The 14,482-nt window shown below is 38.8% G+C and overlaps 1 protein-coding gene and 2 non-coding genes across 4 annotated transcripts in view; all 3 read left to right on the plus strand.

The window, feature by feature from the left end:
• Positions 1-23: 23 nt before the first annotated feature.
• On the plus strand, positions 24-95 carry trnae-uuc (transfer RNA glutamic acid (anticodon UUC)). The gene has a single exon. It is a non-coding gene; the product is annotated as a tRNA-Glu (tRNA).
• Positions 96-177: 82 nt separating this feature from the next.
• On the plus strand, positions 178-249 carry trnae-uuc (transfer RNA glutamic acid (anticodon UUC)). Its single transcript has one exon. It is a non-coding gene; the product is annotated as a tRNA-Glu (tRNA).
• Positions 250-778: 529 nt separating this feature from the next.
• The window catches only part of elf1 (E74-like ETS transcription factor 1), a 39,687-nt gene continuing 25,983 nt past the window's right edge, over positions 779-14,482 (plus strand). The window contains exon 1 of one of the 2 annotated variants that reach the window (XM_056769065.1): positions 779-1,377. The gene's annotated coding sequence lies outside the window, so the exon portion shown is untranslated. Of the gene's footprint in view, positions 1,378-8,706; positions 9,030-14,482 lie in introns of those variants that run through there. The other variant, XM_056769064.1, reaches the window with a different exon arrangement.

The following is a 14,482-nucleotide window of genomic DNA, read 5'->3' on the forward strand; positions in this document are numbered from 1 at the left end:
TACATTCCACATCTTAAACCATCTCCCATATGGTCTAGCGGTTAGGATTCCTGGTTTTCACCCAGGCGGCCCGGGTTCGACTCCCGGTATGGGAAGTGATATTTTTAATGATACAGATTATCAACTAATCGTATGTCAATACACGTGTATACAGTGTTTTCGTTAAACAGGCAAGTGTCCCATATGGTCTAGCGGTTAGGATTCCTGGTTTTCACCCAGGCGGCCCGGGTTCGACTCCCGGTATGGGAAGCAAAGATTTTGACGTTTAGAAACGTGACAGTCAACAACTCTGTACACAACTCTGAGGGATTTCCCTCATATAAGCGATTTATTCTAGGATTGTGTCATCTGTAAATTATATGTTTACAACAACTACAATATACATTCAAAGGTAATAAAGAGTTAAATGAAAAAAACGGAGTTAAATAAAATGTGCTGCCGTACAGTCAGCTCTAGAATAAACCCTCCTTGGGAATAACTCGGAAAATACTTACGTTGTACCAGAACTTTTTTGTCTCTAAAAGCCTGAGAGAAAAATGATTTATACACAACATACCTTCCTCACAAACAACACTAAAGATAAATAGCCACCCTTAAATTCCCCAAACAGGCTTTTTCCGACAATGGGCGGGGCAGTTATTGCCTTCAAGGGGTCGTGTGAATTTATTTCCCATCAAATTTACGTTTAGTAAACATTAGGGGTTGTCCTTGTGAGTAGGCTACTCCCAACGGGCACTCACAACGATATTCAGAAAATGTTTACTTTCACAGCAGATCGGAACATTTTAGATAGTTAACCGACAAAGTAAATACGTTACACATCTATTTTAATCATCTAAAGTCTAACGTTGCCTCCACTGTTCGCACGAAACAACGTGTTTTGATTGGTCGACTGGGCGCCAAGGTCGGGATTCTGTCCACAAACTGAAACGCGAGTCTTGCCCTCTCAGCCCGGGCAGCTTCGTTGGTTCAAATCGTGGCGTGTGGTAGTTTGACGCTCGTTCCCTCATAGCGTGGATGGGGTGTATATACCGACCTCCGGGCCAATCGCTTTCGAGGGAAAATGTGAGCGCAAGGAATTCCCCACGCAGTGAAAACAGTGTAACCTTATGTTAGGCAGGCAGGAGTACGCGACAGAGCTCGCGTTTCTGGAGTTTCGGGAACGATGAGCTTTCGGTAGTTTTCCCCGTTTGTCAAAGAGAATAAAGTCATTGATGACATCTTAAAGTGAATCGAAAAGGAGGACCGAGGTGGTGACAGATCGCATTGGTTTCATTGAGATGATCGCACTGTATCCATCTCCGTTTACCCCGTGTTAAACTTTAAACAGCTGAAGTCACCATCTGCACCACTGTTATGGCACGTTAAAATAGAAAGGTAAGTGTTTGTAAAGTGGCATCTAACGTGCTTGAAAATGTTTGCACTTGAGAATGATCGTTGTTGTTATTTCTTGTAGGGGCGCGTGATGATGTGCTTTAAACGACTCTCATAGGTGAATACGTCGATATGATAATAAGATACATTGTTTCACCTGGAAAAGTATTACAGTGGATAGTAAGCAGAGTTCGTTGTGTCTCTCTCCCATAGCTGAGCACCGAGTTGCTCCAGGATGATTGAGGGCATGTGACCAGAATGACTTGTTTAGTGTAAGAGCTTCTTTTGTAAGGCTGACATTGGCTGTATCGAGACACAGTACGGGTTTCACATGAGTGTGAACAATCACTTATCCAGTTCTCTGTGCTTGAGCTCTTGGTGCATCTTTGTATATCTTTGTGTACCGAAACTGTTTTCGTCCAGTCCAAACACTCGTTTGTCAGACTCTGGATGTTTATATGTTAGGGTGGTGTGTCATTACAATTTAGCAGTGAGACTGTGACTGTAACAGAGTATCAAACCTGATGTTTCATATGATATCATTTGTGGTGTTGTCGTCATTTTTTTTAACGTGTTTTCTACCTTGATGTCTCACCCCTTTCCGACTGCCTAACCCAGATGTTTACATATTTGGGGGTACGAAACTCTCCTTTGGGATGTCCATGTTGGAGCAGTGCTTCAGGATACCGGCCATTGGGAGGTGCAGGGTTAGGGAGGGCTTGTGTTCTCCTCCTTTGGGAGTTTGTGGAATTAGTCTGTCGGTTCATCCAGAAATGTTATCAGCTGATTCTGATACCACACAGAAATGTTAAAGCCCCCTTCCCGCCCTCTGCACACCCCAGTGGCGTTTAGATAGCTGGAAATTCCAGTCTTCTGAAACTAATTATCCTGACTGAGAGTCCCTATGTACCCCATAGTTGGTAATATCCTTATTCTAGCAGAATCTTTTCTTATGAAAAACCTCTTAAAGTACTCCCCCGTATTTCTTCCCATGACTACGCCTCAGAACTCTTGCCCGATGACTGTGTTGTGCCTTTGAACTGGTTTGCCAGAAGACGCAAAGGGGCTCCCAGACTCTCACTGCATCTCCGCAGATGAGGCACATGGCGGAGATATCCCAGAACAAGAGGTATGTGGGTCGCCCTTTCCAGGGACATCCCTATATGCGACTATGATTGTGAATCCCATTAGCTCACGTTGAAATATACATGAAATGCTTAATGTTAACATGGAACATGTGGAGAAGTTCAAACTAATTCATTTCACTCCACTCTTTGTAAACTCTGACTCCGTCTTGGCCTGATGGTATAGAAAAATCACAGGAGATATGGCTTAATGGGCTGGCTATTGATTTGTCTCCACATTTGAAGACATCAGTCTTTATAAACTCTGTATCCAGGAACTGCATCACCAGGGCATCATCAGCTGAGAGCTCTGTGCAACATGAGCCGTCGTCTTGCAGACAGATTACAGGCATCAGCAAAGATATTTGGAGTGCGCTAGAAAAAGATCCATGAGATGACACATCGTTTTTCAGCAACTATGACATCACTATTTAATATCAGAGAGTGTACAACGTGTGTGAAGAACAACGAATTGAGTCACTGTCTATTGAGTAATTCTTCAAAGCTTCTACGTAAATCTTTTAAATATGGCTGTCAGTTCTGAAACAATGACAAGCAAAAACCAGATGTTTTGTATTTGTATTGGGCCAAAGTGAGTCAAGTCCATATGTTTCCACAAGGTGGTGTTGTCCATATACAAGCGACAACAATATGAGAGGTGAAATAGACACGAAGCAGGATGTTGTCATATTAGTCATGTTTAATGGTTCAATCTGTACTATAATTTTGTTCTTTGTGCTTCATTCAATTACAAATTGCTTGGGACAAATAGTAATTTGTAACATTTAAAGAGAAATAGCTATGATTCCCAATTTCCCACCCATTTTAACTATTAGGTTGCCAAAATCAGTTACTTTGTTGTGTTCGTTTTTATTGATGCATTTTCATGCATCATTACGCCACCCTCCTAGATTTGGAAAGTAATCTTAGCCGTCTGTTTGAAATATGTTAGCTTGTAGATTAATAGATTTGGTTTATTTAGTGTAATGTCATGGTTGTGTAGCTTTGCTGCTCAGATGGCAGTAGCCAAATATGTGGGAGTCTCATTAAGGGAGACATTATGAAGATACAAGGTCAAACTCTTTTGACTTAGCTTTGGCTGTCTTTGTTTTGACTAAAAAAAGACCAAAAGGAATTTTTGCAGACACGTTGTTGCTGTTGGGTGATAGGAATGACGTTGTTGTGTATGAGGTGGTGGAATTGCTTTTAAACCAAGCAACTCGAAAGACTAAAGCGAGACAGTTTTGTAAAAAGGCATGAGATCATGTAGTATTTTTGTGATTATCCATTTGTCTCTTCAGTGCCCTAAAGTTACAAGAGTAAACAGGCCCTATTGTTTCAATAGTCATCAGGGTACAATGTAACATTCTCATTAAGAGTTACTGTGTGAGAATGAATGACGCTGGATGTTAAGTAAATGTTCTTGATAGTGTTTGAGCTTTAGATGGTCCATAAGGGACCAGATGTGACTAATTTGTGCTGCTATTTACACTTCATGTATAAAAAATCTAACATGTTAAGTATCACGGCACATTAAATACAGTTCTGTTCGCACTGAGTGACTGCAGATCAGTCAGTTCAGTAAAGCCTTCATTCATAGAATAAAACCAAATTAAAGCATTAGCAGACATTATTTATGCTTCTTTACTTATTTACTTTTCCTCTAAAGGTGATTTCAAAACAATTGGACGTTCCTCCCTCAGGCATAGATGTAAATTATTTAAATGGATGGAGACATTAGGTATTCATCTAGCATAATACTTTCCAGTGTCGGTGTCCTCCGACGGAAAACATGCCGTTTGACCATTTAAGCTCTGAAACAGACTCCAGCACCATCAGCAGCAGCTCAGTTTTTTCATATATTTATTTCACAATAATGTGAGTGAAAGACATTGCTGGTGAGCTTTTTGATTTTTAATGAAAACCGATTAGAAGTTAGGCTATGTAAACAGTGTTGAGGGTGTGCTTATAGAATGTGTTTTCGTCCACTTCTCTGGTCAATACTGTCAGTCTATATGTGTTTGATTTGGGCGGTCTGGAATGTTGGCCTTGCTCTTTGTGTAATGTTTAATTGGTTGAGGTTTTGTGAGGAGGCGCGTATAGCAAAAAGTGGTAACTTTCTTGTTCAGGCTGACATCTTTTAACTTGAAGTGAGTAAATTATGACAGATTCGCTAAATAGGACTAGGTGTTATTATCACAATATTTCAGCACAGTTGAATTCCCTAATAGGACATTTCTGACACCTTATGAATGACAAGGGGAAGCAGTCAAGGATATGAATAGAGGAAAGGAGGTGTAAGGGTCTTAGGGATCCTCTTTGTTTGGGGAATATATGATTATGGAAATATATATATTAAAATATCAATATTTTGAAATAAAAATGACAATAAAGATGTAAAGCTACTTTTATTTCTCACATATGAGCCTTCAAGTTCAGTTCAGTTCAGGTTAATACATTAACCTTGCAATGTTAATCTAAACTGCTGGAGGCATTTTTAGTGGGAGTGTCTTTATTTACCTGTTTCAAACTGTGGCCAGTTTATCACATAGAGTCGGTCATGGAAGCAATGACTCAGCATTTCAAATGTAGTAACGGAATTTCCTTCAGAAACTCCCATAATCACATGGCACATACACATCTTTTGGGCCCGAGAATGTTTTAGTATATCTTTTCGTGATCTGTCATTATTAGATATTAATATTTCTTAAGGTTGACCAGATCCAATTTTTTGGGTTTCCAATTTTAGGTCACCATTTAGTGTGAATTGTGGCGTGGCATTTTTTTATTTGTCTGTGAAGTGTAGAATGTAATGAACTGAACTTTGGTCACCTAGGAGTTTAGAAGGGCATGTTTATAGTGAGACTGTTGTTACGGCAAATTTCCTAGCAAAACCTTTTTTATGGTTGTACGAGAATGTTAACCTTCAAGTTAAAAGATCTCAAAATCAAAAAAACATCTTCATCTTGACTTAAACTGGTTCTTTTGTCTGGATATAATTTTGAGATGGCTCTAAGAGGATGGTACAGAGGCCCTTACACAAAGAAAATATATTTTCCTATATATTACCTGACTGTCAATATATTAAAAACGTGAAAACATTTAGAATAGTAATCATATATTACAGTATTGCAATATTTGGAGTTATTGTCACTTTTAATATGTTGAAAAATATAAGCAATTGGTTCCAATATATGGAAAAGTATTATTTAATACATTGCATTATAGTTTCCAGTATATTCCCGTATATTTTGTTTCGTATTGTGGGAGGCCTCTCCTTTGTGCTCAAAGGCTCTTGAATCATTCAGCACCTGACCTCAGATTGTCACAAACAACGTGACCAGCCCTGAGAAGTGCTTTGTCTTTGTCGATTATCTCAAGGTTTTGTCTATTTTTGGACCATTTATCCCAATGTTTTCCATCTCAAAGTCTTGAACTGTAATAAGGGCAATATGAATTTTTGTTGCGTCACTGGGAAAAAGTACATTTTCAAATTCTATGAATGAACTAAAAAGGTTTCTGTTGAGATAATTACAAGTCAGTTGGCCAGGGTACTTTGACTGGAATGTGATGTCAGCGTACATTAGTTTAAAACAACACAGCCAGGAGACAGGCCACATGGATAGTTCTTATGTCAGCAATACATTTACAGTAAATGTAAAGGAATGAATAAAAACACCCATTCCGGACATGGGCATAACCAAAATATGATATCTAGGATGTTTTAAACTGAACACGCAGCACAAAATAAGGCCTTCTTGTGGCCCGAATGTGTTTAGCTTGGACTCAGTCATGCAGTTCTAGTAAAAGCAAGTGGGCTGGTTTTATTTTTAGGCTATAAAGGAAAGGTGTGTCTTTGAACTTTGTCAGCAGAGGCACGTGATTTAGGTCTGGTTCCTATGAGGGCAAACCAATTCTACACACATTAATTCAAAAGGCCAAGTGTATTATTGTTGTTTGCACATAACACATTATCCAAATGTTGTTTCTCTGTACATTGTTTGTTTGTATATGTTGCCATTTTATTGTAACAGTGAAACATTGATTGTATGTGGATGAAGTTTAAGGATTATGGGGGGGTTTCCCAGACAGGGATTAGTTTAAACCAGGACTAGGCCTTAAATTAAATAAGGATATTTAAATTGTTTTAAAAATACTTTACAAAAAACATTACTATTTTGCATCTTGAGAAAAAACAATCGCACTGATATATTTTAAGATATGTCAGTGTAAGTTGTTTTCAGTCAAGACACCTCTCACATTTAAATTAGTCTGGGACTGGCCTTAAACCCTGTCTGGGAAACGGGCCCTATATGTTTGGGCATTTGTGCTGGCAAAATAAAACATTGTGTTACGCATTAATGCTAGTTTTTTTATTGAGCCAAATGTGACCCGTTTCACAGGTATGATTAGAAATACAACTTTATATAATGTATGTAAACAAAGCATTTAGTGCAATTTCCAGAGAAAGGTGAAAGCAAATGTTTTATGCAAACAACTTATGCGTTTATCAGGATAATGTGGAGCTGGTTGAACTCGTTTGTTGTGTCCCACTTGTGTTGAAGTCATAGATGTGTTTATTTGCGTTCTCTAATGCCATACGCATCTGCTCTCAGCATACACTTTTTGACATTGTATTAAATAGATCATCCAGAAATGTATTCTCTAGAAATCCTCTTTTAATCAATAAATGACAGTATGCAACGTTTAATAAACTGGTGGCTTTATATTCCTAAGCAAGTGTAGAACACGCCCACGACAATGAACGTTGCCCAAGAGGCCTGACAACTCTGTCACTTCTCAACAGTTCATTGGTGCAGTTAATGTTTTCTTAGAAAAGGACAGGTAGTTGCTGGTAATATCAAAAAAACTGGCGCTGTAGCTTGAGAAGTGTTAACTAAAATAACTTCATCAGAGCGTATTCTTACTCTACTCCCCTAAATGGTGCTTTGATAAAACCTTCAGCCACAGCATGCCACGGACCCCGACTTCCTGTTTGTCAGACAGATTGTCTCCGATAAAAAAAGTGTAACAGTCTCCTTATTCTCGAAGATACTTTGTTAGCAAAGTAGAACCGCAATTGGCCATAAGGGTCAGGACAGCAAAAGGGGTGTTTGGTGTTGTGGTTAGTTTAGTAGAGGTCAGGAATTAGCAAGAGGTCGGGAACCAGATATTATAATAAATAGGCTAGTCGATCACGACTCACAATATGAAAATATTGTTTAGTAATGTTAAAAAATCAGGTTGAATATAATTTTATTCTTAGCCGATCCTGTGATGACAAAAATTGCATGCATGATGAAAATCTACAGTGTGAGAGCTTTTCGTGAACCGGCATAAGTAGTACTTCTGTTGACATATTTCCTGAAACAGGAAGTTGAGCCATGATATAAAAAAAGATGTACTCGAACATGATTGGCTAGTTGTTATTGCTAGTCAGAACCAAAAGTAGGTCGTATTAGGCAGAAGGACAGTGTTATTTTATTGGAAAAAAAGAGTTATCATCTGTATCTTTGCTCCGTGGTCTTAGAATAACAACTGTAAATATGTCTCCTTTTTTTACCTAAATAATAACATTAAAATATTGTGACGCACTTAAACCAGATATCAGTGGAACCTTAAGGCAGAGTTTTACCCCAATTCTGCATTCTCTCTTTGAAAGAGGTGACCGTAAATAAAACTTTGGTTGAGGGCTCATATGAATTAGGGTTTCTTCTCATTGTTCTTTTCAGGAGTGCAGTCAGGTGGGGCGGGCCCTCCCGGTTTTAAAATGTATGGCCTCTTTCATCCCTCTTATCAAACATAAAGCCTGCGTTATGGGGCGTTTTATAGCCCGGGGGAAACTCCCAATTCATTCTCTCGAATGTTCAAATGTTTATTATCAGTTAAATTATTTATTTTTTACCTTTTCGTAAAATATCTAATTTATTCTACATTTCAACTTAATTCTTGCCACGTCTACATTATTTTACAATGAAAACCCTTACACTCTCACCCAGTCTTGTGTTACTCCTCTCGCATAGCTCAAGGTGTAGCCCGATTGTTACTTTGTCCAGGTCTCCCCCTCCCCCACAGCTCTCTCCATCCAATCGAAACTGGAGCCCAAGCTCACCTGAACTCATTTGCGTATTTGGCCCGCCCTTGCTGCCGATTGGCCCTTTCTTAAGTTCTGTTTTAGAGCTCATCTGTCAGTGGTTGCTCGGGGGATGTGACTCACAGTGAGAGGAGAGCTTTGCGTTTCAGTACTTCTCTTTTTTAAAGATTTCAACCCTCAGCCATTGCCCTCCCAAACCGTGTTCTTCTTTTCGCTCTATCTACCATTGAAGTGAGTGGGAGAGGCATAGGGCAGGTCAGTGTTCAGCACCTTGAACATGCCATTTTGTTTGCTGTAGACACACCCTTGGATTTTTTTTCTCCCGTCAACGTAATCGTTCTCTTTTTCAAAGAATTTTTATCCACATTTTTTTCTGATATCTCGACATGTTTTCCATCATGACCATGAAGCTTGCCAGGAAACCCCATACTTTTGAGGTTAGTGGCGATTTTATTATGTAATAGCAAGCAGGTTTGGATCTTTCGTTGATTTGTGACGCAAAATGTTCTTCTAAAAGCAAGATTCTTATTTTTTTTTAAATACTGACGACTTTGTAACGTGCGCATGCTTATATTGTGTTTATGAAAGTGCATTTGCTGATTTTCAGGTCAAAGTTTGAGTAAAGAAATTCGGACTAATTGATTCGTACAAATCATTTTTTACATTTAATTTAGTTTTACTAAATTCATTTTCGCGCAATAATTTTAATCACTCCTGTGAAAAACAGATTATGGCGTAGGTAACTTAATTTTACATGAGAGACCATTTACACTTGTACACATATCATGAAGCATGTTTATTATATAGTGTGTGGTGTTACAGAGTATTAAAGTCACATGTTTTGTAAAGAATCATCACCTTATATGGGTACCGAGAGTGATGTAGGCAATCATGTTTTGCAAGCCTATGGACCAAGCCCATACAATGTTTGCAGTGTTAAAATAAACATTTTTGCTCACCACATCTTCATCAGTTTTGGCCCTATACCCACACATTCGCCAAACATGCACCGTGCATGCTTTATATAATTTAAGCATTCCATTGTGCCCTTTGTTCATGTAAGTCATAGTTTTTGCTGGTAGTGTGTCATCAATTCCGTTACGTGGGCTTGTGTAGATTTCGGTTTGATTTTTACAGTGGCTTATCGGGCCTCATCGTTACTGTGGAACTTGGTCTGAATGTTGCTCATCCTGTTGTGCTAACACCCCACAGAATGTCATTGAGACTCAGAAGAGAATGACAAACAAATCTCGTAACGATCCCTGAACACCTACATTTCAATCTTTATTTAAAAAAATACAATCCTCTCTGATTGGAACGTCTGAACTTTGCCTAATTTTACCACGTGTTATGAAGCCTGACATGGTGCTTTCTATAGTAACTTGTGTCATCTCCTTGGCATGCGTTGAAATAGTCAGCAGGCAACTGGTTCCTAGCCTTTAAAAAACAAACAGAAAATTGTAGTTTTTAACAAGATGGGTGAAGAGAACTTCGTAAAGTTAGGAATGTTAGGAAAGTTCAATAAATATATATTATTTCCACTCTTCAAGTCATGTTTCTTTTTTTGGTAATATGTGAAGTAATATTTTGCAATTTTTGTATAATATGAATTAATTTAGGCTTTTATGTGTTAATACTATTAAAATGTTACTAAACGTAAAGTTCATGCTTAAGGCAACATTTTCTATAAAATGCCCATTTAGTTAAATTCAGATGTTAAAACGGTTTTGGTTGCACTCAGAAAGCTTGTTATTCTTGGGAATTTTCCCCACCCAATGTCATATGACCCCAGGTGTTCAGGACAATATCAGATTTTGCTCTTGCTTTAGTGGCCTTGTTATCTTGTCAGACCCCCTGTTAGGCAGAATATACGAACTCCACTCAAACCATTCTGCCACCCCCCCTCCCACCCAGCCGTCTCTGATTTGTATTGTAAATGAGTCGGAGCACCTGGAATTGGCTAGTAGTCAGGCATAGGCCCCTCTGCTGAGAATTGCTTTGTTTGGGGCTTCTCTTCAAGGCTGAGTTTCTGTCAATGTTGGCAGTGTGGCCGGTAGTGTCAGGTTGGCTTCTTCCATAAAACGACATCAACAAGTCCATGCCTGTAATTGGATCATTAGGTCTCGCGGAGCAGGAGGGGTGGCTTAAACTGCTCTAGCTGGTCTTGCATAGAGAACAAAAAAGGGCTGGGCTTAGTCTGAGAACGAATATTTGTCTATTTCTGTCATAGCATTGTGTGCCTGATTTACTAGCATTGGTGCTTTGAGGGTTGCTTAGGCTCATATTGCAGGCTATGGCTTGAAAATCATGTTGACATGCTAGATTAAGGAACTTGCTGGATTGGTGGCAATGTTGGATGTGTTGCCAACATCTACTGAGTTTGGATGCAATTCTAATGGATGTTGGTCCCAAGTTAAAACTTCTTAACTAGCTTAACCATCTTTATGGCAGTAACCCCGCTGTGGTCATCAAGCTTCGTTAGAAAAACCAGACTGGTTGACCAAATTCTTTTGAGGGTGAACAACATGACTATACTGGGCCGTTAGCCATGCCATGACCAAACCAACTTGCACCAATGTAGGTGTTAGCCTGAGCTGTTCTTTTCTAAAATGTTTCATTCAAAGTGAAATGAGATCATCATATATGATGACAAACATGTTGCTGTTGGGTATCTTTAAAAAAATCTGAATGCTGCTGTGTTTTACTGAAATAGTTCAGGCAATCATTCCTTTGTCTATATGTTGTTGGCTGCCCAGACAGATTTGCATCATGTTTTCATACTGCTCTCCCCATTTCCATTGAGCAACACACATTCTGAGTGTCGAAACGGTCTGATTCCTGAAACAAGCTCAGACTGGCAAACCTCAATTCTCAGGTATAGTGAGATATACTGGAGGATGATACTCTGTCGTAGATAAAGACAAAATGAAAACAGTCTTTGAGTCTGCTTAACAAAACGAATAGCTAAAATAAAAAATAAAAGCAATTGTCACATAAAAAAGTAAAAGAAGTAAAAAGTAGAGCCTATATGTTTTTGACCCATTCAGGCAGATAGAGATAATGTTAATTATAATAATGTCAAAGTTTTGTCATACGTAACTGCATGATTTTGGAATGACAGCGGAAACAAATGGTCAGTCAGTTTAGCCGAACGTAACACATGTTCTGAGTATAATATGCAGAGTGGCCTGCAGTAGGGTTGCAGTAGGGACTTTATTTTGGGGCTGGTCATTGATCACCTATGGTTCCGATGTGGTACCGATATTACGGGTATTAGATTCTAATACCGTACCGAAGCCAAAATTTTTGTATCGAGCCAACACTAGCCTACAGTCTCTTTTTGGAATTGCTCCTTTGTTGAAGAAGTTGACGACTCCCACCTACCGGGCTACACCCGTTTTGTTTTTGTCTTAAAATCTAGTGGGTGATTTTCCAGTTTACTAATCTCAAACTGCCCACTAAATGGTACTTTCTGTTGCCCAGGAAGCTCTGGCTTGAATATGGGGATGTCCATTTGCATTTTAAGGCATACATTATCATGTATTATATTAGGTCTTAACCTAACCTTTATAACTTATCCTAAAAATAATATCATTTAGTTTGACCAGGTTAGTTGAGATCGCTTTTCAGATCCACACTGACCATAGATATATAAACAAGTCCATATGGTACATTTTCGTTGCCCCTTTTGATTTACGGCCTGTTTTTTATACATGATTTGATCAAGTCAATATGATAAAACTTAATATCACTTTGCTTATTATAATGGTCGTATCTTAACAGAGAGGATCTACACGTCACATGTTAGCAGATGAATGATATGTCAACCCACTTCCCATGTAAACCACACTGCTTATATGCTTCTGCTTGTGCACTCAAATTATTAGTCACAAAAACATCACACAGCCAAGTGTCTCATGACAGAGTGGTTCAAAAACAACCTAAACCACCTAAAAAAGAAAAAGATAAAAATTTTGAAAGCATTACAATCCTATGAAACAATCGATGGCAAACATTGTGCTTTCCAGACCACATTACTATTTTCAAAGCAGTTGCAAGTTCCTCTTTTGATAGGAAAGGGCCTGTCTGTTTTAAAACACCTCTCTTGTGTGCTTAATATCCCCAGAGAGTCAAGTTTGTCAGCCGCCTGGCATTCTTATTTAATAGGAATTCGGGCAGTTTTTCCACATGCAGACTCAAAAGGACATTTACCCATTTCCAGCAAGCAATTAAATATTTACTGCTGACACTAGTTGAGTGTTGAGTAGCGAAGTCTTTGTGTTAAGCACAAGCCAGAGTATGAAGAGTTTACTATGTAGCGCTTTAGCCACACAGGTGTTTATTTGTATGCGCACTAAAGAGTGCTTAAGAGATACGCCTCATGAGGCCTAGGGGTTACCTCCCGTAACTACATCACAGGGACAACTCCTGTATCCATATTCCAGTCTGCCTTGTAACCAATGTGTCTGTCATGTGACTGTTATTAAGTATGACAATTCCTAGGTCTTCCTAGGAACCGCTTCAGGCAATACCGTGGCATATTCTGTGCTTGCAGATCAGACTGACAAAAACAGAGAGCAAAATGTTTCACAGGTTATAAGATGCAAATAAAAGGGAAGGCTTTTTAGGAGCTAATGCAACACGTGTGGTGAGAGCTATGCGAGTATCTAGCATTTTAGAGAAATGCAGCAGGCTTTGAAAAGATGTGGGTGGCTGTGTTTAACAGAACATTAAACCACAAGTCGCACACTCTAAAAAAGACATGCTAATGAAAACATGTGAATTTCTGACGGCTTAAAGATCGGGTAACACACGCAGTTTACGCCAATCTCATGTTAATCTTGAGTACATTTTAGTACCCGACCGATATGTTTTTGGGGGAGGGGCCGATAATGATATAAGGGAGTAAAACAGTCCGATATCGATATATCGGCAAATACATCTTTGTGTATTATAGCACAGTACCAGTCAAAAGGTTGGACACACGAACTGGAAGTGCTGTAGAACACAGTATATAGGCTATAAAAAACTGAATATACATAAACAAAATTATTTGCAATGATCAATCAAATTATGTGATCAAACACTTATAATGACATGACAAAGATATGTAAAGGAGGCGGGGTATTTAACTATTTAACAATACACGTTTTGGTCCAAATTACATGATGAGTCTTTTCTTATTGATTTATCAAAATGTGACTAATTCGGCAGAAGTCATAGGACCCACTCCACTAATGTAGCAAATGAATATGATAAGCTTATTGTGAGAGTAAAAGACAAGGACATAGTTTATTTACTTTATAGCATTCCATCTTACCAACAAGGTAACAACTTACCAATGAATCACCATTCAACAGACTTACGCCACGAGCCGTTGGACTGCAGAAAGATACTGCTCCATTACTGACTGTACTGACGAACTATACTGATGAGACCGAAGTGATAAGCATGAGTGATGTATAGCAGTTTTAAAGGACAGGGTTAATGTTATAATGGACTTACATTAAAAGGGAAACTTACGGGGTCATTGTTTATTCATTTTACAGTAAGTTTAGTATTTCACAGACAAGTTAGCAACTTACCGTTAAGACACTGTGTTTCAGTGGATCACAAGTGGACGAGGGAGACGCATAACCGTTTACACCTGGTGCTTTAATCGGTCTCAATCATCCACTTTCGATCACTTATGTCCTGATTTATTTGAGGGGAGTGTTCATGGGCATGTTAATGTATGGGTTTCTTCGGATATTTTGATCGAATGGACAAAATAAGCATACACAATTTACATATGTACGCGATTGGAGATGGCAGGAAAACATACAGAAAGCAACGTTTTTCATTTCATTTTCATGTTCTGTGAAAAATGTTTACAAAGGTGGCATATCTG

This window comes from Triplophysa dalaica, chromosome 16 (assembly GCF_015846415.1).
Source record: "Triplophysa dalaica isolate WHDGS20190420 chromosome 16, ASM1584641v1, whole genome shotgun sequence".
In the NCBI taxonomy this organism is placed as follows: Eukaryota; Metazoa; Chordata; class Actinopteri; order Cypriniformes; family Nemacheilidae; genus Triplophysa; species Triplophysa dalaica.